General features: G+C 41.9%; 1 protein-coding gene and 2 pseudogenes across 1 annotated transcript in view; 2 read left to right on the top strand and 1 right to left on the bottom strand.

Annotated features, from left to right (window-relative positions):
• PITPNC1 (phosphatidylinositol transfer protein cytoplasmic 1) overlaps positions 1-23,374 on the top strand; it is a 267,578-nt gene that overhangs the window by 5,824 nt on the left and 238,380 nt on the right. The gene's annotated exons all lie outside the window — the stretch shown is intronic.
• Positions 19,023-19,140, bottom strand: LOC129544796 (5S ribosomal RNA; annotated as a pseudogene).
• LOC148774767 (RNA-binding protein 4B-like) overlaps positions 20,431-23,374 on the top strand; it is a 34,643-nt pseudogene continuing 31,699 nt past the window's right edge.

Genomic DNA, 23,374 nt, shown 5'->3' with positions numbered 1-23,374 from the left:
TATCCAGGCTCCCCCAAGTCCCTGGAGAATCTTCTTGCGCACATTTCTGAGAACAGATTTGGGATCCGGTGGTGCCGTCTCTGGAATGACATAAATGAAGATGCCAAAATGACCAACAGTGCTCCTTTCGCTCCGTTTTAAAGGATTTTCGTGAAATTCATCTGCAAACCTATTGGGGCAGAAATTCTTTAAGAAAAGAGGTTTTAAGTGCGATATTTTCACCGACACTTTGTCTTCTGTACAAGGTGATGCCCTGAAGTGTAAAGGAGAAAGACCCCCTGGATTAATCTCATAGACCTTCTCCAAGGTTCCTCATAAACATAATTTAGGAAAAAAATTTTTTTTAAGAATGAGCACTATTTTGACTTTTTATTTTTTCTCTGTTAGCTTCATTGGGAGGGACCCAGGCCAGGGTCGATTTCTGGGCTATCTTCGTAGCTTCTCTTGCCTGTTTCACAGTTCGGGAATCGTGTTGCTAGTAGCTTCCCGTGGGTGCATACTTAGTCGCTCAGTTGTGTCTGACTCTTTGCGACCCCATGGACTGTAACCCACCAGGCTCCTCCTCTGTCCATGGGATTCTACAGACAAGAATACTGGAGTGGCTAGCCATTTCCTTCTCCAGGAGATCTTCCCTACCCTGGGATCGAACCCATCTCCTGCATTAGCAGGCAGATTCTTTACCGTCTGAGCTTCCATGGCGGCCCAGCTGTCTCCTGAAGCTCGCTTCTTGGTCATGAGGGTCACCCAGGAAGTGGGGGGTGGTTAATGGATCAGTGCAAACCTTTCACCACTAATGGAACAGGCGACTGGAGCAGATGCTCTCTTCCTGGTTGGTCAGTGAAAGTGATTTTCTGGAGAAAGAGTGCATTTTCCCTGTGGTTTGAGTGTGAATGCCTCCTATGAAACAGATTCTGGGCCTTGAAAGAAAAAATAAATAGCACGCTATTGTTAACAAAACCCTATTTAAAAGTGGGTAGTAATTAACTTTTACTGTTTATTAGAAAGGCATGGGCAAGTTCCAAAGGCTCTTAAAAATCAACTTCAGAACCCTGTGTCTGATTGACTGTAACTGATGTTAAGAGAAAGGGAGGCATCTTTGTTTCAGAACCCTCTCATTTCAGGTAAATGGAGAATACTATTTTTTATAAGTAATTTTTTAAAAAAATAGTCTATTTTCAACACTTCCTTGCTTCAGAGTGTCAGTCAAGGACGTGTTTGTGTGCACGTGTGTATGTGTACACGTGTGTGTGTGTAGGGTGGAGGGCTCACAGAGATGGTTTGTTTAAAAAAATATAAAAGTGTGTGCACAGTGACAGGCAGTAAATGTGTTTTTCAGGGGCAGCAATTACTGGAAAAGTACGTCGAACTTCATTGCTTTAGCTGCCTGAGTGAGGACACAGGTGCCCTGGCTAGCCTCTCTGGGCTCTGCCCTGCTTTCTGTTGCCTGGAGGTCTGTGTAGTCAAGTAACTCAGAACATTTTTTTGAAAACTATCTGACACTTCTGCCTCCGTTCGGAGAAAAAGACAGATACAGAAAACAGCTTATTCGTAGCAGGAAGTCAGGAAGGTTTTACAAATCTTTAGCAAATCCAGCTCACTAGGAGACGAAAAAAAAAGAATTTCAGATTGCACATGGCCAACTGTCTGCCCCTTGTGTCTCGTGCTTGGAATCAGGAATTGTGTTGTATTCCTAAGTGGAGATTTTTTGTAGGCTACAGGGCAGATGGAGTCCAAGTGTGCTGTAGCTATTAAAACTGGAAGACAGTTTGGATCTGGAAAATGTAAAGTTTGAAAAAATTATCTTGGAAGCTTGATTCATACTGTCCATCCTCCAACTTAGGCTTCCCAGGTGGTTCGGTGGGAACCCCAGGAGATTTGAGTTCGATCCCTGGGTAGGGAAGATCCCCTGGAGGAGGAAATGGCAACCCAGTCCAGTATCCTTGCCTGGATAATCCCATGGACAGAGGAGCCTGGAGGGCTACAGTCCATGGGTTCACAAAGAGTCGGACACAACTAAGCGACTGAGCACATACACACCCTCCGACTTAGAAAAACTTGAAAGATAGTAAAAGTCACTCAGTCATGTCTGACTGTTTGCAGCCCCGTGGACTGTAGCCTGCCAGGCTCCTCTGCCCATGGAATTCTCCTGGCCAGAATACTGGAGTGGGTCGCTGTTCCCTTCTCCAGGGGATCTTCCCAACCCAGGGACTGAACCCAGGTCTCTTGCATTACAGGCGGATTCTTTACCATCTGAGCCACCAGGGAAGCCTGACAAAAACTTATTAACAATTATACAAACAGGAGCTCAGGGACGCACACCTCCAGGGGGCGCACTTTCCGTGGAACCTAATGGGAATAGTGCAATGTGATGGCCCTGAAACTGACCAACTTGCTTTGTTAGTCCTCTCAAACTCCTCAGACGCTGTTGCTGTCATGTGTTAACACTTGGGAGGTTATGGTGGTCTTCCAGATTTACAAGTGGGCATGTTAACTCCTTAGAGATGTCTTTCCTGTCCACTCCATATAAAACAGTTTTCCCTTCTCATTCGCTATCTTCACACATAGTTCCTTCGTAGTATTTATCTTTTTGCTTTTACGCTTATCTTAATCTGTACTTATTTCTTTACTTCTTTGTCATCTGTCTCCATCACTGTCTTTTCAACATGTAATCCACAGAAGCAAATACTGACGAGATCTTTTAACTTATTTTTCTTTAAAATTTTTAAAATATTTATTTATTATTTTATTTATTTATCTGGCTGTCCTGGCTCTTAGTTGCAACACTCGGGAATCTTCGAGCTTCGTTGGGGCACAAGGAATCTTTAGTTGGAGCATGTGGGATCTAGTTCCCTGACCAGGGATTGAACTCAGGCCCCCTGCTTTGGGAGTGCAGAGTCTTAGCCACTGGACCACCAGGGAAATCCCTTGTTTTTCTTTCATGTAAAGTCTTTGAAATCTGGTGTGTGTTTTCCATTTGCAGTGCATTTCAGTCCCCACTAGCCACTTTACAGAGCTCAAAGGCCATATAAGACTGGTGGCTGCCATATTGGATAGGGCAACGCTGGTGCTTAAACCTTGGGTCTGGCACAGAGCAAATGCTTGCTGCATGCATAGATGAAAGAAGCTGAGAAAAATAGGAACCTTTTAGGAAATCTGACCCTCGATGTTTACCTTCACACTTTTTTTTTTTCCACTTCAGCTTTATACCTCTTGAAATCTTGCAAACTAGAGATTCCTTTTTATTAAAAAGCCTCCTCACTTTAAAATTCCTCAGCAATGCCTCTGAGAATTTGAGGCTGGTCATTACTGGGAGTTAACCTAATCTGTCTACCTTCCTCCTAATTCTTGGAGGAGTGTATACTCAGTATCTATTGCTGTGCAACAAATTTTCACAAACTTTGAGGCTTTGAACAATACCCACTTATTATCTCAAGGTCTTTGTGGATCAGAAGACCGTGTGACTGGATTCTCTGCTGAGAGTCTCACAGGGTTGATATCAAGCTGCATTTTCTCCTGGAACTTGGAGTACTCCTCCAAGTTCACATGGTAGTTGGCAGAATTCAGTTCCTTGTGACTGTAGGACTGAGTCCTCGCTTTCTTGCTGCCCATCAGCTAGGAGCCAGCTCTTAAAGGCCACCTGCTATTTCCTGCCATGGGACCACCTCCACAGTGTGGCCATCTGCCCCTTCAAGGCCAACAGGGAGAGTATTTACTGCAACTTTGAATCTCTGATTTCTTGTCTCTGACCTCTGCTCTTTTTCAGAAAGACTGGCTCGCTAAGGTCAGACTCACTCCCATTCAAGGGGGAAGGAATTGTGCATATACAGGGTGTATACACCAAGGAGCAGGAACCTTAGGGACCATTCTGCCTACCATAGGGAAATGAGTTGAATTAAAAGTTTCTGTTGGCAGATTCACAGACTTAGAGAATGAATTTATGCTTGCCTGAGCGGGGGGGAAGGATTGGCATAAGGGATAGTTAGGGAGTTTGGGATGGACAGGTACACACTGGTATTTTTTTAAATGGATAACCAACAAGGACCTACTGTACACACAGGGAACTCTACTCAATGTTATTTGGCAGCCTGGATGGGATGGGAGTTTGGGAGAGAATGGATACGTGCATATGTGTGGCTGAATTCCTTTGCTGTCCACCTGAAACAGCATTGTTAATCAGCCATGCATGTGTGCTTCAGTCGTGTCCGACTCCACGACCTATGGACTGTAGCGCACTAGGCTCCTCTGTCCATGGGATTCTCGGGGCAGGATCACTGGAGTGGATTGTCACGCCCTTCTCCAGGGGATCTTGCCGACCCAGGGACCAAACCTGCATCTCCTGCTGCTCCTCTTTGCAGGCGGATTCTATACCGCTGAGCCACCAGGGAAGCCCTTCATCAGTCATACTCCAATACTCCAATATGAAATAAAAAGTTTAAAAAATAGTTTCTGTTGGAGGAAAGTAGCTATTTTTCATACCTGGGAAACTTAGAAATCTGGAAGGTTCAGGTTGGCACTGGGACAGCATAAAAGTGTTGATATCACAAACACTTACCGAACTCCTACTCTGTGCCAGGTGTTTGGCCAGATGTCAGACCAGGTGCCAGGATAGAGGAGCAAGCAAAGCAGACACAATCCCTCCCCTCTTAGAGCTTATAGTCCAGAGAAGATTGGAGAGGTTTCTGGCCATCTTAAAATAGATATTGGCGATGGTTGCACAACTCTGTGTGAATATGAAATACATTAAAAACCATTGAGTTGGTACATAAAATACATCTCAATAAAGCTGTTTTTTTAAAGAGATATCTATAGATTTTTCTAGCAGAATAGACATCTATGTTTAGAGAGAGAGAGACATTGATAGCATGGAAATTGAATTATGAGTGTGTACAGTGAGAAGATATGGTCCCTGTCTGCAAGAAGATGACTCTGAATATCCTGAATTTAGACAGCTTTCCAAAGGAGACTGTTCTTTTCTGCAGCAGGGTGGGGGGAAAAGCTTCCAGGTGTGGACTAGAATGACCACAATTTAGGTCAGAATTTGATTCTTATGGGAAAAAATAGTTATCACGACTTGAGTAGCAGCAGGTCTTTAGGGTACCGAGGGCTAATCATCGACATACTTCATGATCTTCAGGAACAGTCGCCCTGCCCCTAAGAGGGGACAGAGGCTGGCATTAGCCATCATGAATGGAAGGAACAATAAGTACCCGGTGGCCTCTTGGGCTGTGGCTCCAAGAGCATTCCTCTACTTTGTCTGCACGTTAGGTGGGAAATGATGTGCTGGCAGAATGAATGCTGGAGTACGCATTCTGGAGGAGATGGTTCTAGATGGGAGTTGAGTCCTCTGCTTTATGCATCTCTGGCAGATGTCCTTAAGACTTTTCATCCTGGGCTTCATTATAAAACAGGCTAAATGGATGTTTAAACTGTGTGTCAGTAGCCTCTGTCGTGCCGCGTGAGACTGGGCAAGTCTCTCAAGATGACAGAGAGTTAGAAGGAACCCCTTTCTGTCCAGGACACACTAGCTTTACCCATGACAGAGAATGGAGTCGAGGGTCACCGGCCACTTCCTGGCTAATGGCCTGAGCAACATTATACAGTACTGTTTGTTGATTCAGAAACACGAAAGCCGGAGCTCACCAAGATTTTGACATCAAGTATAAAGTGAGTCATTTTTTCATTTCCCAGCACTCTGACAAAAGGAGCCAGCTCTTAAAATTCCTTTTTAGACTTTAGTGGAAGTCGACTCATCCATCTCAACAAGTTAGCTAACATAAGTTCTTGATCAGATTTATCTAAGAGTTCTTCACTTAACAAAAAAAATTTTTTTTTGGCTTCTTTTAGGTTTGGGTGAAGCATGGCCTTCTAGAATTCCTGTTGTTCCTGAGCAAAGAGAAAACATCATCGTCCTTTAATTTCTTTAGAGTTAATCTGACAATCTTCAGGGTGTTGTTTCTTTCCCAGAATGAATCATCTAGAGAAGTAAGATTGGCCAAACAAATGTAATTTGATGACAACCTGTAAGAATGCCATTTAAGCACTTAATTTACGCAATTAATCTCCAAAGGCTGCTCCCCACCCCATGTCACCTACACACGCACACGTGCGCGCGCATACACACACACAGAGTTTAGGTCTGATTATACTTGCTGTGTTAAGGTCAGATCCAGGTGTTTCTGAGCATTAGTTTGTGTATTTTTACACTCCAATTAACTGATCTGTGTATTTATTCAGAAGTAAATGTACCAACTAGGGAAAGAGAAATCACCATGAACTTGTATGCTAATATAATTAAGGTGGGGCTTCCCAGGTGGCATTGGTGGTAAAGAACCGGCCTGCCGATGCAGGAGATGCAGGTTCAATCCCTGGAATGGGGAGATCCTTTGGAGAAGAGAATGGCAACTCACTCCAGTATTCTTGCCTGGAGAATCCCATGGACAGAGGAGCCTAGTGGGCTACAGTCCTTAGGGTCGCAGAGTCAGATAAGACTGAAGTGTCTTAGCACAGATGCGTAATTAAGTTATTGACGCCTTCAAATGCTTTGGGGTCTTATTTGCTGGATTATCTAGAGTTCTCCAAAGCTCTCCAATATTTTCTGGTTTTAACCGTCATGATGGGATTTAATGATATTTACTTATTCTTAAAATGGCCAAGTTTCACTTATCTCTTGACTCTCTTATGGGCGTGTTTCCTAACTGGTGTAGATGGTTTATAGAGATGGTGTAGGGCTTCTTAATAAATATTATGCCTATGCTTCCTGAAAAGTATCATGGAGGACTGAAGAGTCCCTAGAAAGTGCAGAATTGCACTGCTCACTTTGCCTATCTGAGCCATCTCTGTCTTCATATCTTAGACAGATCGTGAAAGTTGCTTGTCCTGACCTCTCAATAGCAGCAGTGAGGAGCTGGGCAGTCACTCTGTGTCACAAGATCTTGGCTGAATGTGGCCTGGCAGTCACCTTGCTTTTATGTACGTAATAAAATAGCACTCTGTGCCTTGGCAATGCATATCCCATGAAACTTTTCGTGTGGAAAGTAAGAGGTTTAAAAATTCAGTTTCAGTTTTGTATGCTTGGATTGCTCACAGTCACATTCCACACGCAAAGGAGACAAAGAGAGAAATTACATTTATCAAGTGCTGTCTTGCTTTAGTCTTTGTAATGGTCCTGTGATTTGGATATTATCGTCCCATTTTACAGATGTGGATTATGGATGCTTGAGCAGCTAGTCAGTGGCAGACCTGGATCCATGCCCACGCTGGTCAGACTGCAGAGCCCAGAGTCTTTGCTTTTCCAGTTCTGCGTTCTCTAGAATCCCAAAGCTGGAAGGAGCACTGGAGGTTATTTAGTTCTATCCCAATAAGCACACACACACATAAACACATTTCTTAAAGATTAAATAACTTGTTCAGGATTATCAAAGGAAATAATTGGGGTAAGGTAGTTTTCTTGTTCCAGGTGAGCTAACAGAGTGATCCATAAGTTTTATCTCCTGATGGAGATAAGTTGAACAATCAACTTTACCCAAGTATTAATCAAGCGACATTCCCTAGTTTAACTTTGATAAATGAATCATACTCCTCTTTGAAAGTAACTTTTATAGTTCATGCTCTAAAAAGAGAACCACCCCTACACTTTCAGAAATTATTCCTTTTAATGGCAATGACAACCTTTGGCTTTTCATAGACATCAGCAGCAGAGATGTTCACTGATGGGCTCCTGTGGGTTTCTCAAAGTTAGTGTCTGGAAATAACAGTGGGAACAGACAAGAGCCACCATGTTTTTGGCACATTTCGTTGAACACCTAAAACCCTTCACATGGAGGTAAGCAAATTGCGGAGTATGAAAAATGATCGAAACGTGTTGTTTGGTATGCTTTCCCTTCCTGCTGAGATGGCTGCTCCTTGGACACATATGTCTCACCTTTGCCAGCATTGCCTCAGAGGCAGTTTACAAACCACACACACAAATTCATATTGTTACTCTAGCGTCACACCTCCTGTGGGGCCTCAAATGAATTTTCTAACTTGAGAAGATTATTTTTTTCAACAATGGAGCTCTAAAATATTCTTTTCCAAATTAAAAATTGTCCTCCAGAGACACTTACCATCATCAAAATAATGAAAAAAATGCAGACAGACCTGTGTTCCCCAGCAGAGATTCAAGGATGTTTCACTCTATATCAACACCAGGGAAATAAACATGGAATGCCCTAAAATGAACCATTTGAAGGGGACCCCACTTAATTGAGGTCTTCCTGGTAAGTCAGCAGTTTACGAATCCGCCTGCAATGCAGGAAACCCCAGTTTGGGAAAATCCCATGGAGAAGAGATAGGCTACCCACTCCAGGATTCTTGGGCTTCCCTAATGGCTTAGATGGTAAAGAATCCGCCTGCAATGCGGGAGACCTGGGTTGGGAAGATCCCCTGGAGGAGGGCATGGCAACCCACTCTAGTATTTTTGCCTGGAGAACCCCCATGGACAGAGGAGCCTGGTGGGCTATGGTCCATGGGGTCACAAAGAGTCAGACACAACTCAGTGATTAAGCACAGCATAGCACCACTTAATTGGATGTGTACATTCAGGTCAATCTTTTTAAAATAATTTTTTTAAATTGTGGTATAACACGCATTACATAAAATTTGCCATCTTTGACCATTTTATTTACGTGTAGAGTGTGATGGCATTAAGTGCAGTCACCCTGTAGGCCAGCCATCACCACCATTCATCTTCAGAACTGTTCATCTTGCGAAACTGACACTCTGTACCTATAAACAATAACTCTCTATCCACCTCTCCCCAGCCCATGGCAGCCACCTTTCATCTTTCTGTTTATGCGCTCACTACTCTAGGGATTTGGTCAGCACTTTTTTTTTCTTTCCTTTAAAGCATTGGTTATATTACTTGTCATTAAACTCACATATCATTTCCTGAAACAAACCCAGTAAAACTTGAATTAACGGAAGCCAACTAGAATTCTTTTTGGAATTCTGCTTTCTAAGGAGGAAAGGAGGAAAATGACAAGATGGACTTGTATCCAATATTTGGGGTGGCATTAATGACTTGATTAGTGACCTATACCTTTGCAGCGACATCTGAAGTGCTTGACAGTTTTAATTCAGGAGTCCTTCTATACTGTCACTTAACAGAGAAATCACATTTTTTGTTTGAAATACTTGCTATGGAAGGAAAAAGTACTGGCATATTTTAGAAGTATTTGCAACAGAGTTGGCACTGACAAGTGTTCTATTAAAATAGAAGATAGAATAGTTGACTAATAATAATGCTTTATTCCTATACCAGGTGGAAACAGACCTGAATTGGACACTTTTTCTATATAAAGAAGTATAGTTAAAATGTTAGCTTCTTTTTTAAAAAAGATGATGTTTAATTCAGGAGAAAAAAAATTGTCATTATGACAGCTTATCAGTAAGTTAACTTTGTAACATTTTCATTGTTGTCAGTCCATTTAGTGATGTCAAAATCACTAGCCAACAACCTGGATTTCATTAGATTTTATAAGATTATGGTCCTGCTACTCTCAAGTAGCAGTTTGTGCCCTGCAGTGTCCAAGAAAGGAGTGGGACGCTGGGACTTCCCTGGTGGTCCCGTGGTTAGGACTCCGTATTTCCACTGCAGAGGGTGAGGGTTCGATCCCTGGTCAGGGAACTACGATCCTCCATGCCATGAGGTGTGACCAAAACTTTTTTTTTTTTTTTAAATAAAGTAATGGTGGGTATAAAAATTTTGGTCTTCAGTCTGAGAATTTTTCTGTGTGTCTGGGACACATTACAGATGTCTGTTTAATCTCTAATGCACTGAAAACCCAGAAAGTAACTCTTGTTAAAGTAGTAATTAGCAGTTTAACCGAATAAGAAAAAACATGATAGATGCTTGAGAAAACAAGACTTGTAATCACCTGCTTATGTGGGCAGGTAGTTCCAGGAACAGGGGTTATCACTGAAGTCTAAAGTTTGTACTTGAGCCCCTGGGCATGTCTTCTGAAACGTGTTAAGTTCCCTATGGGGTATAACCTTGTCACTTGTGCCTACATCAGGAACATTTTGCTGAGCTTACCCTGGTCTAAAATAATGATGATGATGATGCTGGAGCTGATGAAAAGACAAAGCCATTCATGTCACCTAACATTTATCATCATTCCAGACTATTTCAGCCTCCATAAAAGTGACATGGGGGATAAAAGTGGTGTTCTCAATACCTGAAAAGTGCTGTGAAAATAGACCGTACTTTTGCTCAACAAGTTTAAAGATATGAAATAGAGTTATTTAATCCCCCCAAGTGCAAAGAGTTTGGTAACTAGAATTGTATTTAATCACTGGAGTACAGACTGTACTGTGTACACTGGAGACGCAAATCTTGGACTATTGAAGGTTATGATGAATACCTTTTTTGATGTTATGTTTTTCCTGCTCTTAAAAAGGCATCGTGCCCAAAATGAAAAACCTTTAGATTCAGGATTCAATAGTTCACCTCTTTTGGACTGTGTCTGATGGAAACTTGGATGTAGCTGAGTGTAATTATGTTTTTCAGCAGTATGACTTATGGTGCTGCAGAGATGGGTGTTTCTTAGAGATTTCTTGCCAAGAAAAGGAGTTCGGTTGTTGTTTTCTTAAAAAATAGTAATTAGGCTATTAGTTGTCCAAATGGAATAATCCCCCTTAAGCCTTTTCAAGAAACACACTTCCAAAAGGGTCAAATATATTTAAAATCAGCCATTATTTACATAGTGTTCAACCTTCTGCCTGAGCTCTTTTAATCAGCATTTTTTTTTTAATGTTGGTTATGTCTGTCAGAAACCATCTTATATTTTAAAGGGATTCAGGTACATGCATGCTAAGTTGCTTCAGTTGTGTCCAACTCTTTTCAATCCTATGGACTATAGCCTGCCAGGCTCCCCTGTCCATGGGATTCTCCAGGCAAGAATACTGGAGTGCGTTGCCATGCCCTCCTCCAGGGGATCTTCCCTACCCAGGGATCAAACCTGCACCTCTTACGTCTCCTGCATTGGCAGGCAAGTTCTTTGCCACTAGCACCACCTGGGAAGCCCCCAAAGGGGTTCAGGAATGGTTCTTATATCAAAAGCAGCCAGATCCCTAGCTTCACACAAGTTCATCCTAGAGTCATCTATTTTTCCTCTGAAGAATGGCTATATCCAGTGTTGTCCTGGCCTCTGGACAGTCTCTTCTGTGGATCTGGAGAAGGCACGGCCCATGTGCCTTGCAGGCATCTATCTTTGAGAATGCTTAAGAGCAAAGGAAAAAAAGAGTTAGGAGTGGTGGCCCGGGCTAATGGATTGTGGTTCCAGGATGGAAGCCAGGCCAGTGTTTTGATCACTGGGTTCAGCGTCCACCCTGGGTGTCTCTCAGATCTCCAGGCTAGGGTAGAACCTGTTCACCCTGATGGAGATGCACTTTGCCGCCACCCTGAGCCCCATGACGTACCTTTTGGGTGTGTCTCATCTTCAAACTGGAAGATCAGCTTTCTCTCCCTGTGGTTGGGTCTTTCTGAATGGCAGCTCAGCCACACCTTACAGAGTTCATGTTTTAAGTCCTGATAATTGCACTACCTCTCACAATGAGTACCATTGCTAAAAAGAGGCATCACTTTCAAACGTGATTTTTCTTTCATTTTCCACTACCCTTCGCTTTGCATTTATCTTCTGGAGCCAGAGTCCTTATATTGCCCTAAGTTGGGGTTTCTGGCTTAGGGTGTGGAGTTAGAAGGGCTAGTTGAGGCTTTGCTGTTTGATTGTCATGAATTGATTTAAGAAGACTGGATTTTTTTGTGCCTCCGTTTCCTCAATTTTCAATACCCCTCTTTTAAATTTTTTTTGTTCTCATTTAATTTTAAAGGTTACAGTTCTTTACGGCTATTACAAAGTGTTGGCTGTGTACCCGCTGTTGTACAATACATCCTTCAGCCTATCTCATACCCCTAGTTTGTACCTCCCACTTCCCTGCTATGCTGCCCCTCCTCACTGGTAACCACTAGTTTGTTCTCTGTATCTGTGAGTCTGCTGCTTTTTTTGTTCATCAGTTTGTTGTATTTTATAGATTGCACACATGAGCAATATCATACAGTATTTGTCTTTCTCTGACTTATTTCAGTTAGCATAATGCCCCCCAAGTCCGTCCACATTGCTGCAAATGGCAAGATTTTGTTCTTTTTTATGGCTGAATAGTATTCCCATACCCGTCTTTTTGCCTCCACGGGGATCTGATCACATGACATGTAAGCCCATCTGGCACATGTAAGAGACAGTAATAATTGTCCATGTGTGGGTGCTATCTGAACACCTGGTGATCATGCATTCCCTGAGCTGTGAATGAAATGACATGATCTCATTACCTTTAAATACCTTTATTTTAGAAATCCATCTAGTACAATATTCACTTTTGGAGTCTGTACTTTCCAAATGGCCCGTGGGAAAGAATCCTGAGGTGTCCAGGGGGATCCAAGTTTGTCCTGTGGAAACGTTATGTCATAGTAACAAATGCTTAAGGATTAGTTTATTTCCAGCCCTGCAGAGGCTATAAATTGCTTCCTAAATTTTTATTCTCCAACATCGTGATGTTTATGTTGCTATGGTGGTGTGTCTCTTGCTTGGATGTCAAGATTGTCATTGGAAATAGATGGGCCAAAATAACAGCTTAACAGGTGGCTGTGCTTTGTGATGTTGTTTGTAAAACTATTTTATGAAGTCCAATGTGAGTGAATCATGCAACTGTGCCCTTTACTGTATTTTGTATTTTAGAACATTCTTTTTTTTGTCATAACACATTCTTCCTCTTTCCGTTTTATATATAACCTTTCCCCTTTATCAAGCAGCACCAAGCTGATTTCCTGTAGTAACACAAGGCAAGATTTCAGCTCATTTTATTTAGCCGTGGCTGTCCCTTCCTTATTTTGTGTAATTGGAACCCTCCTCCTAAAAATAATCCTTCTTTTTTTAAATCTGATTCTTTTTATAGTTGATGTGCTCTTTAATTAAATAAACCTCTTTTAAATATGCCATTGATATATATATGTCAATACACACACACACATGTATATACACACATATTTGTATACACAGACTTCCTCCCCAATCCCGTGAACTTCCTCTGTTACTGACCTTTCAAAAATACTGAACACGGTACTCTAGAGCAAGGGTCAGTAAACTTTTTCTGTAAGAGGCCAGATAGATTTAGAGTTGCAGGCTGTAAGGTTGCAATGACTAAACTCTGACCCTGCGACACGAAAGCAGGAGGAGACAATATGTAAATGAATGGGTATGGCTGTGTTCTGGTAAAATTTTATTTATGGACCCCGAAATCTGAATTTCATGTAATTTTCACATGTCATGAAATATTATTCTCTTGCTTTATTTCACCCCATGCATAGCTCATGGGTCATACAAAAACAGGTGTTGGGTGTCTTCCCTAGTGGTCCAGTGGTTAAGACCCCGTGCTCCCAATGCAGGGGGCCCCAGGTTCAGTCCCTGGTTGGGGAAGTAGATCCCACATGCCACAGGTGAAAAAGAATAGATTCCATGTGCTGCAGCCAAGACCCAGTGCAGCTAAATGAATAAATAATAAATATTAAAAAATAAAACAGGTGTGGGCTGACTTGGGCTCAAGATATTGGAGGAGCAGTGCTGAAAATATGGAAACTAGTTACTTCAGCACCTTATGCTCTGTTGATGCTTTAGTATTAACATCGTCAGTTTTGGAAGCTGCATCAGTTTTGACTGACAAGGTGATTGGTTCACCCTGGTCTTACCCACGTGACCTCCTGGCAAAGCTGTCTCTGCATCCAGAATTTTGTTTGAAATCTACAAAAACAAGCAGCCTGATAGCAACAACAACCATTATCGTAGGACTTTGAAATGTAAATGTGATGAACAGCATCTGCTGATTTCAAGTTTGACAAAATGTTTTTGGTTCATGCTTCTATTATTTACTGTGTTAGCTAGTCCTCTTAACTTAGTGCCAGATGTGATAAGCATGGCTTTCTGTCTTGATCCAACAGCACAGCGACTTTTCAGTCACATCCAAATCCTAAAATATAGGTCATTGCTGCTTACCTTGGTTGCGTAAACCAGTAAGCACTTGGGTGTAGAGATGAAGCCCTCAATTATATTAATAAGATTAAGAATGGATTATTTGCTACTTCCTCATTAGTTTTAATTTTTTAAAATAAGGTTCTCATGAGATATTTTGTGAAACAGTTTAACCACGATTATAGTTTACCATGCAGAGGAGAACATTTAGTAAATGGTGAAGCCATTTTTTTTTCTTTTTTGGTGTACAAATGTTTAATGAAAATCATATATCTGTCTATGGGGACATTTACTTAGCAATGCTTTGCTTTTTCACAGGAGAAGGGAAAACAGAGAGGACCAACATTTATGGAACTTTCTAGTATGCCAGGACCACTGTGTTTATTACCTCATTTCATCTTTGCAGTCATCCTTCAAAGCATTAGTCGCTTGGTCATGTCCAGCTCTTTTTACCCCATGGACTGTAGCCTGCCAGGCTCCTCTGTCCATGGAATTCTCCAGGCAAGAATACTGGAGTGGGTTGCCATTTCTTTCTCCAAGATCCTTCAAAGAGGATCCTTTCATCTCCATTTTATAGATATCGAAACTGAGGCTCACTGGATTTGCCAAAGTCGCCCAGAGAATCGGTGGTAGAGCTGGCTTCTGATGCACAGCACTTTGGCTACAAATTTCCATTTGCTTTCTCCAACACCATTGCTTTCCACAGCCAAAGAGAAGTTGCCCCTCATTCATTATCAAGTTATTTGTGTTAATTTAGATAGTTGATCCTAAAAGGGATATATGTTCCTGAATTTGTTACTGGAATGATATATTTATGGAATATATATCTGTAGAAAGTGTGGTACAAAATAAAAATATTGACCTCCTTAGTGGAAAGAGTGCGTTCCAGTTGTAACTACTTGCATTTGCTGATCTTAGGTAAAACTGGAAACTAGATTCAATTTTCCATAACCTTCAGTTCAGTTCAGTTCAGTTCAGTCGCTCAGTCGTGACCGACTCTTTGCAACCCCATGAATCATAGCACGCCAGGCCTCCCTGTCCATCACCAACTCCCGGAGTTCACTCAAACTCATGTCCATCGAGTCGGTGATGCCATCCAGCCATCTCATTCTCTGTCGTCCCCGTCTCCTCCCACCCCCAATCCCTCCTAGCATCAGACTCTTTTCCAGTGAGTCAACTCGACGATAATTGTTTTTAGAAAGCTTCTGTGTTTATTTCGACTGTACCTTGTAAAAAAGGCATTTCAAGATGTCACTATATGAATATTCAGAAACTAATAGAACCTAGATAAAAATATGTGATAATCTATAGATATTATTTACATTGGGGCTTAAAAATACATTACTTCAAGTAAAAAACAAGTCTGGAAACAAGTTCTTTACAATTCCATGTGCTTTTAATTCCTTAGCCTGAGTCCTTAAAAGCAGATTTAGAAAAGGGAGATGAAACAACTTCTCAGGATAAAAATTTGAAACTCTAAAAGTATTGATATTTTAATTGTATGAGATTGATTCTTTAGTTACAGCTGGTGCTGGGAGTGACAAAACTCTTGCTGAAGTTATTCCATTAGGAAGCTGGTTTTTTGGCTCTCTGGAGCTGGTAGCCACTCATGCTTTAGATTATAAGCTCTTTGGAGGTTGGTGATTGTCATCCCTATTTCTAAAAAACTCTGCCTCTTTTTCTTTCTTTTTAATGGTGTTTTGCACACTGTGGTTTCTTAGTTAAGGTTGACTACGAATTGATGGTCATCTAAATTCAGATCCACAAGTCTGTCCTCTATGTCTGTATCTCCATTGTGTGTGCCTAGTCACTCAGTCATGTCCGACTGTTTGTGACCCCATGGACGTAGCCCACCAGACTCCTCTGTCCATGGGGATTCTCCAGGCAAGAATACTGGAAGGGGTTGCCATGCCCTCCTCCAGGGGATCTCCCCAACCCAGTGATAGAACCCAGGTCTCCCACACGCAGGCGGATTCTTTACCATCTGAGCCACTGGGGAAGCAACTTCATTGCTGTCTTCATGTTGCAAATAGGCTCATCAGTACGACCCTTCTAGATTCCATATGTGTGTGTTAATACGATATTAGCTTTGCTCTTTCTTACTTCACTCTGTATAATAGGCTCTAGAGTCATCCACCTCATTAGAACTGATTCAAATGTGTTCCTTTTTATGGCTGAGTAATATTCCATTGAATGTATGTACCACAGCTTCTTTATCCATTCATCTGCTGATGGTCGGATGAATTGGGAGAGTAGCATTTAAACATATACTTTCAGTTCAGTTCAGTTCAGTCGCTCAGTCGTGTCTGACTCTCTGCGACCCCATGAATCACAGCACGCCAGGCCTCCCTGTCCATCACCAACTCCCAGAGTTCACTCAAACTCATGTCCATCGAGCTGGTGATGCCATCCAGCCATCTCATTCTCTGTCGTCCCCTTCTTCTCCCACCCCCAATCCCTCCCAGCATCAGAGTCTTTTCCAGTGAGTCAACTCGTCGCATGAGGTGGCCAAAGTATTGGAGCTTCAGCTTTAGCATCAGTCCTTCCAATGAACACCCAGGACTGATCTCCTCTAGAATGGACTGGTTGGATCTCCTTGCAGTCCAAGGGACTCTCAAGAGTCTTCTCCAGCACCACAGTTCAAAAGCATCAATTCTTCTGCGATCAGCTTTCTTCACAGTCCAACTCTCACATCCATACATGACCATGGGAAAAACCATAGCCTTGACTAGATGGACCTTGGTTGGCAAAGTAATGTCTCTGCTTTTTATATACTAAAATGGATAACCAATGGGAATTTGTTGTATGATGCAGGGAGCTCAAATCCAGTGCTCTGTGACAACCTAGAGAGATGGGATGGACTGGGAAGCGGGGAGGAGGTTCAACAGAGAGGGGACGTATGTATACCTGTGGCTGATTCATGTTGTATGGTAGAAGCCAATGCAATATTGTAAATCAATTATCCACCAGTTAAAAAATAAAATAAATTCAGATCCAATTTTTGTGTTGATTGTGGTTTGAAAAACAAGAAAAAGGTATATTAATTGCTATTTTAAATGTTTGTTTTTTATTGAATAGTTATGAAGCAATACGCCAAATGAGCAATACACTCATTTGCCCAGTTTAATAAGTAGAATGATAACAAGTTCATTCAGCCCTCTGTGTGCCCCCAACTGATCCCAGGCTCTCTATACACGTGGCATCCCAGAGGAGGTAGTCTTTAACAGCTTGCTGGGGTTTTTCTCTATTAACTTTTTGTCTTGAAATATAATTCATGTAACATAGACTTCATATAGTCAGTGTACAGATCAGCAGTTTTAGTGTATTCACAAAATTGTGTAGCCATCACCACTCTTATTCCAGAAACATTTCTACCACTCAAAAAGCAACCCTGTACCCACTGGTAATCACCTCCCCAGCCCTTGGCAACCACTGATCTACTTTCTATCTTTACAGATTTGCATGTTTCAGACATTTCATATAGATGGAATCATGCAATACATGGCTGTCTGTGTCAGCTTCTTTGCCTTAGCGTGGCATTTTCAAGATTGCTCCACATCATGTGAGGCAGTACTTCATTCTTTTTTTATAGCTGAATATTACTTCATTGTAGGGATATATCCCATTTTGTTTTTACAGTTATCAGTTGATGGACCTTTGGATTGTTTCCACAGTTCCAGTTCTGCTGGATAGATACACCTAGAGGTGGAATTGCTGGGTCTTATGGAAAGTCTGTTTAACTTATTGGGGAACCGCCAGAGTGTTTTCCACAATTGATGCACTGTTTTACATTCCCACCAGTTGTGTATGAGTGTTCTAGGTTCTCTGAATCCTTGCCAACACTTGTTACTTTCTTTTTTAAAAAATAATGTTTAAAAATATTTCTTTCTTCTTTATTCTTTTTAAAAAATAATGTTTAAAATATTTCTTTCTTCTTTATTCTTTTAAAAAAATAATGTTTAAAAATATTTCTTTCTTCGGCTGTGTAGGGTTTTGCTTGCTGTCTGTGGGCTCTTTTGGTGGGGCTCGTGAGCTTTAGTTGTGGTGCTCCAGCTCAGTAATTGCACCATAGAAGCTTAGTTGCTCCATGGAAGTGGCATCTTATTTCCTCAAACAGTGATGGAACCCATGTCCCCTGCATTGCAAGGCGAATTCGTAACCACTGGACCACCAGGGAAGGTCCTACTTTCTGTCTTTTTTATTTTAGTCATCTTTAGTGGGTGTGCAGTCGGAGCTCAGCGAGGTTTTGATTTGCATTTCCTTTAATGACGAGTAATACTGGACATCTTTTCTTGGGCTAGTGGCTATTTGCATATCTTTGGAGAAATTTCTATTCAGGTTATGTTGTCCTTTTATTGTTGGGTTCTAAGAGTTCTTTCGGAATTCTGGATGTTAGACCCTTATCAGGTAACATGATTTGCAAAAATATTCTCACATTCTGTGGGTTGCTTTTTCACTTTCTTGATAATGTCCTTTGAAGTGCAACAGTTTTAAATTTTTATTAAGTTCCAAGGTATCTACTTTTTCTTTGATTTCTTGTGCTTTTGGTGTAATATTTAAGAAATCATTCCCTAATCCAACATTACAACTTATGTTTTCTTCTAAGAGTTTTATCATTTAAGCTCTTACATTCAGGTCTTTGGTCCATTTTTGAGTAGATTTTTGAATATGAAGTGAAGTGAAAGTGTTAGTCACTGAGTTGTGTCCAGCTCTTTGCGATTCCATGGATGTAGCCCACCAGGCTCCTCTGTCCATGGAATTCTTCAGGCAAGAACACTGGAGAGGGTGGTCATTCCCTTCTCCAGTGGGTCTTCCTGACTCATGGGTCAAACCTGGGTCTCCTGCATTGCGGGCAGATTCTTTACCATCTGAGCCAGATTTTTTGAATGTGGTGTAGAGTAATGATCTAAATTCATTCTTTTTCATGTGGATACCCATTTCGTCCCAGCATCATTTTTTAAAAGCCTACAGCACCAGTATTCCCAGGTGGTCTCCCATCCAAGTACTTCCCAGGCCTGATCCTGCTTCACTTCCAAGATCAGATGAGATTGGTTGTATTCAGGGTGGTATGGCCATAGACTCAGCATCATTTTTGAGAAGATTGTTTTCCCCCTTATACTGCAGAACTCAATCTATTTTACTCAACATTTTGATCCTGAGATTGAAACACATGGCCCTGATTCGTTCATTTTTATGGCAGTATGCTGCTGCTGCTGTTGTTTAGTCGCTAACTTGTGTCTGACTCTGCGACCCCTTGGACTGTAGCCTACCAAGCTCCTCTGCACATGGGATTCTCCAGGCAAGAACACTGGAGTGGTTTGCCATTTTCATCTCCCGGGGATCAAACCCGTGTCACCTGCACTGGCAGGTGGATTCTTTACCACTGAGTCACCTGGGAAGCTAAGCCTTTATGGCTGTATAGTATCCTTCATATGAATCTGCCATAATGTATTTAATTCATTCTTCAATCCATGCACAGTGGGTTGTTTCCAGAGTTTTGCTTTTCTGAACACTGTGGCTGGGAACATACTTGAGCATGTGTTTTACTTCCCACGTGTGAGAGTCTTCTGGGGAATATGCTTAGGAGTGTAGAGTTATGCACATGTTTCCCCAAAGTAATTGTAATATTTATGTTCCTATGAGCAATGTAGAAGAGTTTACATTTGGGAAAATTCAGTTTTTAAATATTCTATTTGTTTAGTGTCTCTTTGAAAAGTCATTACCTAAAGGAAAGACATAGTAAAATTTGCAAGTGGAATTTGCCTCTTAGGCTTCTGATATTTTATTAGCAAGAATTGTTCTAAACAAACAAAAGGCCAATAGTGGGAGAACTGAGTATTCAATTAGTATCTCTATCAATTTGTAAATATTAGTGTGAGACTTAAAGAGATCTTTAGCTGGTTGAGATGATGAAGCTTTTGCTAGTAGTAAATAAGGATGTGTGTTTGTTCATTAAAGCAACATCACACCAACCTATTATTACTCTCTTACATAGGGTCTGGAGCTACTATAGTGTAGCAGTTGGCAGAATCAGGGCACCAAGGGTAGAGGAGGGAGGCTTTCCTTTCTTGGAGCCTGCATATTAGTGCAGAATAGCTATGCTAAGACCAAATTGTGTCCATGGTGATGAAAAACATACCCTATCTCATCCTATAGCGTTATGTGAAAGTTGACTGACAAAGTTGAGTAGGTGGTACCTAGAACCTTGAAGGAGATGGAAGTGTTCTCTGCTTGTGATTACCAGGAGTTACACCTGGAAAACACAACAGGCTCTATACTGGGCCACCAGCGTGGTCCAGGTAGACGGATGTCAACAGGGATGGCCATGTAGAAGGTGAAGAAGGGCCTTTGGAAGGCAGACAGATGGGAGATGCAGGCAGCTTACCTGGCAGCATCAGAGAAACGTGTGGGAAATGCTCCAAGTCAGAGTGGGACTCAGGGACAGGATGTCAGTTACAAAGCAGGAGTGAGGGAAGAGGAGATTGGTAAGATGCCCCAACCCTAGGGGCACTCGAGTAGCTCATCAGACCTTGTATTCCAGAAACTGAAACTCTAATACAAGGAGGCAACTTGATCTCAGGAATAAGTTGATGTTATGCCTAGTGTCATAGACTGAATGATTATGTCCCTCCCAAATTCATATGTTGAAACCTAATCCCCAATGTGATGGTATTTAGAAATGGGGCTTTTGAGAGGTGATTAGGTCGTGAGGGTAGATTTGTATCATGAATGGGATTAGCATGCTTATAAAAGAGACCCCCAGGGACTTCCCTGGTGATCCAGTGGCTCAGACTCCAAGCTCTCAATGCAGGGGGTCTGGCTTCAATCCCTGTTCAGGGAACTAGATCCCACATGCTACAACTAAGACCCGGCGCAGCCAAATAAATAAACCTAGACCACCTTGAAGGTTGTCCCACTAATTTGAATAATAAGCTCCCTAGCACATGTCCTTGTCAGATGGACTCTCAACTCAACTTTATAGCCCTATTAGTTGTCTTCTGCATTCAGACATTCACTGCCTGCCACACCAAGCTGTGTATATAGACTGCCCCAGCCCTTGTCAGTTGCCATGCAGTTGAGAGCAGAGGCCTGCAAACTACATTCTGTGGGTCTGTTTTTTTTTTTTCAATAAAGTTTTATGGGAACACAGTCGCATTGCTTCACTAGCACACTGTCTATAGCCGCTTTCTTACTACAATGGCAGAGTATAATAGTCATGATGGCATCTGCATGCTAAAATATTTGCTATCTTGTTCTTTAAGTTTACCACTCCCTGGCCTGGAGTTAGAAACAGGCAGCAAACCACAGAAAAGAAACACAAATGGCTAGGAATAATGACATGGTCACGAGGAGTTCTGTGCCGTAGTCAACCGCAGGCAGAGGGGAACCTCTTTCTGTAGGGTGCTCCCCGTGCATCTTCATGTACAGCCGAATGGAAATTCTCATCGTTTGCTAGCTCTCCTCTCTGTGTTTCTGACTTCCAGTCTTTGCCCGGCCTCCCCATCTACTATGCTCTTTTGTTGCCATCCACTGCTATCAAAATTTTACCTTCCCCTCAGGGGTCAGATGGGATGCCACATTCTCAAAGAAGGTTTCCTGTCTCCTCAGCCATAATTCATTTCTCTCCTGCCTTTCTTGTTTTTTTGGCTGCTGGGAACATGGGAATCTTAATTCCCTGACCAGGGATTGCACCTACAGGTCTTGTATTGGAAGCGCAGAGTCTTAACCACTGGACCACCAGGGGATTTCCATCTCTTGCTTTTCTTTAGCTCAGGAACCTCTCTGGGTGTCACTTCCATTAGTTATGAAGTTTCTTAATACCAAGACTCACATCTCATTCTTCTCCAAATCCCTACGATCAACACACCCTCTTTTATAGTGAGGTTAAGCCTTTTTGCATGACATTTAAAGTCCTCCAGGGCAGACTTCTCCCAGCCTCATCTTTTGCCCCTGCCCTATCCTTTGACCAAATCAAACTAATTATGGTCCCCCAGTGTACTATGTAGCTAACTTTTAATATCTCTTCTTTTTATTGCCTTGGCTCTCTTGAAAAATCAGAGCTAATGAAATGTTGGCTATTACAGTTCTATGAACATGGTTATGTAATGGCCTTACAAGGCCCTTAATAAATGAAATCTAAAATGTTACATCTTTCTGAACCCAGAAACTCATTCAAACTTGATTCTCTTTGAAGATTTATAACATTTTTTGAAGATCATGTTGTCCTCTTCTTTCTTCTGAGTGATTTGCCAGGAACTTTGGTTGAAAATGATAAAGTCCCAACTTAGATAGGATAAATACGCAATAGTCACGTCTTTTGGAAGGAAAAGACTGACTTTTAAAAATCACTCTTGCCTGAAAAACAAGCCTGAATGTTTTTTTATACTTATGTGTAAAAATGTACTGCTATTCTTTGCTCTCATTTGTGTGTTGAAGAATGGTTGCAGAAGTGAAGGCACACCAATATCAGTGTCATGCATGTCTAATATGTAAAATAGCGTGACAGTGACTGAACTCTTAAGAACACAGGTTCAGTTCAGTTCAGTTCAGTTCAGTCGCTCAGTCGTGTCCGACTCTCCGCGACCCCATGAATCACAGCACGCCAGGCCTCCCTGTCCATCACCAACTCCCGGAGTTCACTCAAACTCATGTCCACAGAGTCGGTGATGCCATCCAGCCATCTCATTCTCTGTCGTCCCCTTCTCCTCCCGCCCCCAACCTTTCCCAGCATCAGAGTCTTTTCCAGTGAGTCAACTCGTCGCATGAGGTGGCCAAAGTATTGGAGTTTCAGCTTTAGCATCAGTCCCTCCAATGAACACCCAGGATTGATCTCCTTTAGAATGGACTGGTTGGATCTCCTTGCAGTATAAGGGACTCTCAAGAGTCTTCTCCAACACCACAGTTCAAAAGCATTGATTCTTCGGCGAACACAGGTAATGACTCTAAAAAACTCATTTAACTTTCCAAATAATGCTTCGTCCTTTTCTATGTGAAAGTATGCACCCTGTTTCAGTGTTCGTATAAATGCTATTTTATTCACAGTGAAATTTTGTATGATTTCAGTCACTGTCAGATTAAGAACCTATGATTGCATAGATAACTTAAACCTAGGGAAAACAAAGCAGTCATGGGGAGCTGGGCTAGATACAGTATATTTCTGCCTAAATTCTTCAGCTCCCTGCCTTTCGGTACCGGGATGCTGGTATACCTGGATGGGGTCCTACCATATTTGAAAATGGCTTATCTAGTGAAGAATCTGCCTGCAATGCAGGAGACCTGGGTTTGATCCCTGAATCGGGAAAATCCCCTGGAGA

The sequence above is a fragment of the Moschus berezovskii genome, chromosome 20, assembly GCF_049115385.1.
Source record: "Moschus berezovskii isolate FMDL1 chromosome 20, NW_MosBer_1.0, whole genome shotgun sequence".
Lineage (NCBI taxonomy): Eukaryota > Metazoa > Chordata > Mammalia > Artiodactyla > Moschidae > Moschus > Moschus berezovskii.
The sequence above is the reverse complement of the archived record's forward strand: the minus strand, read 5'-3'. Positions and strand labels throughout refer to the sequence as shown.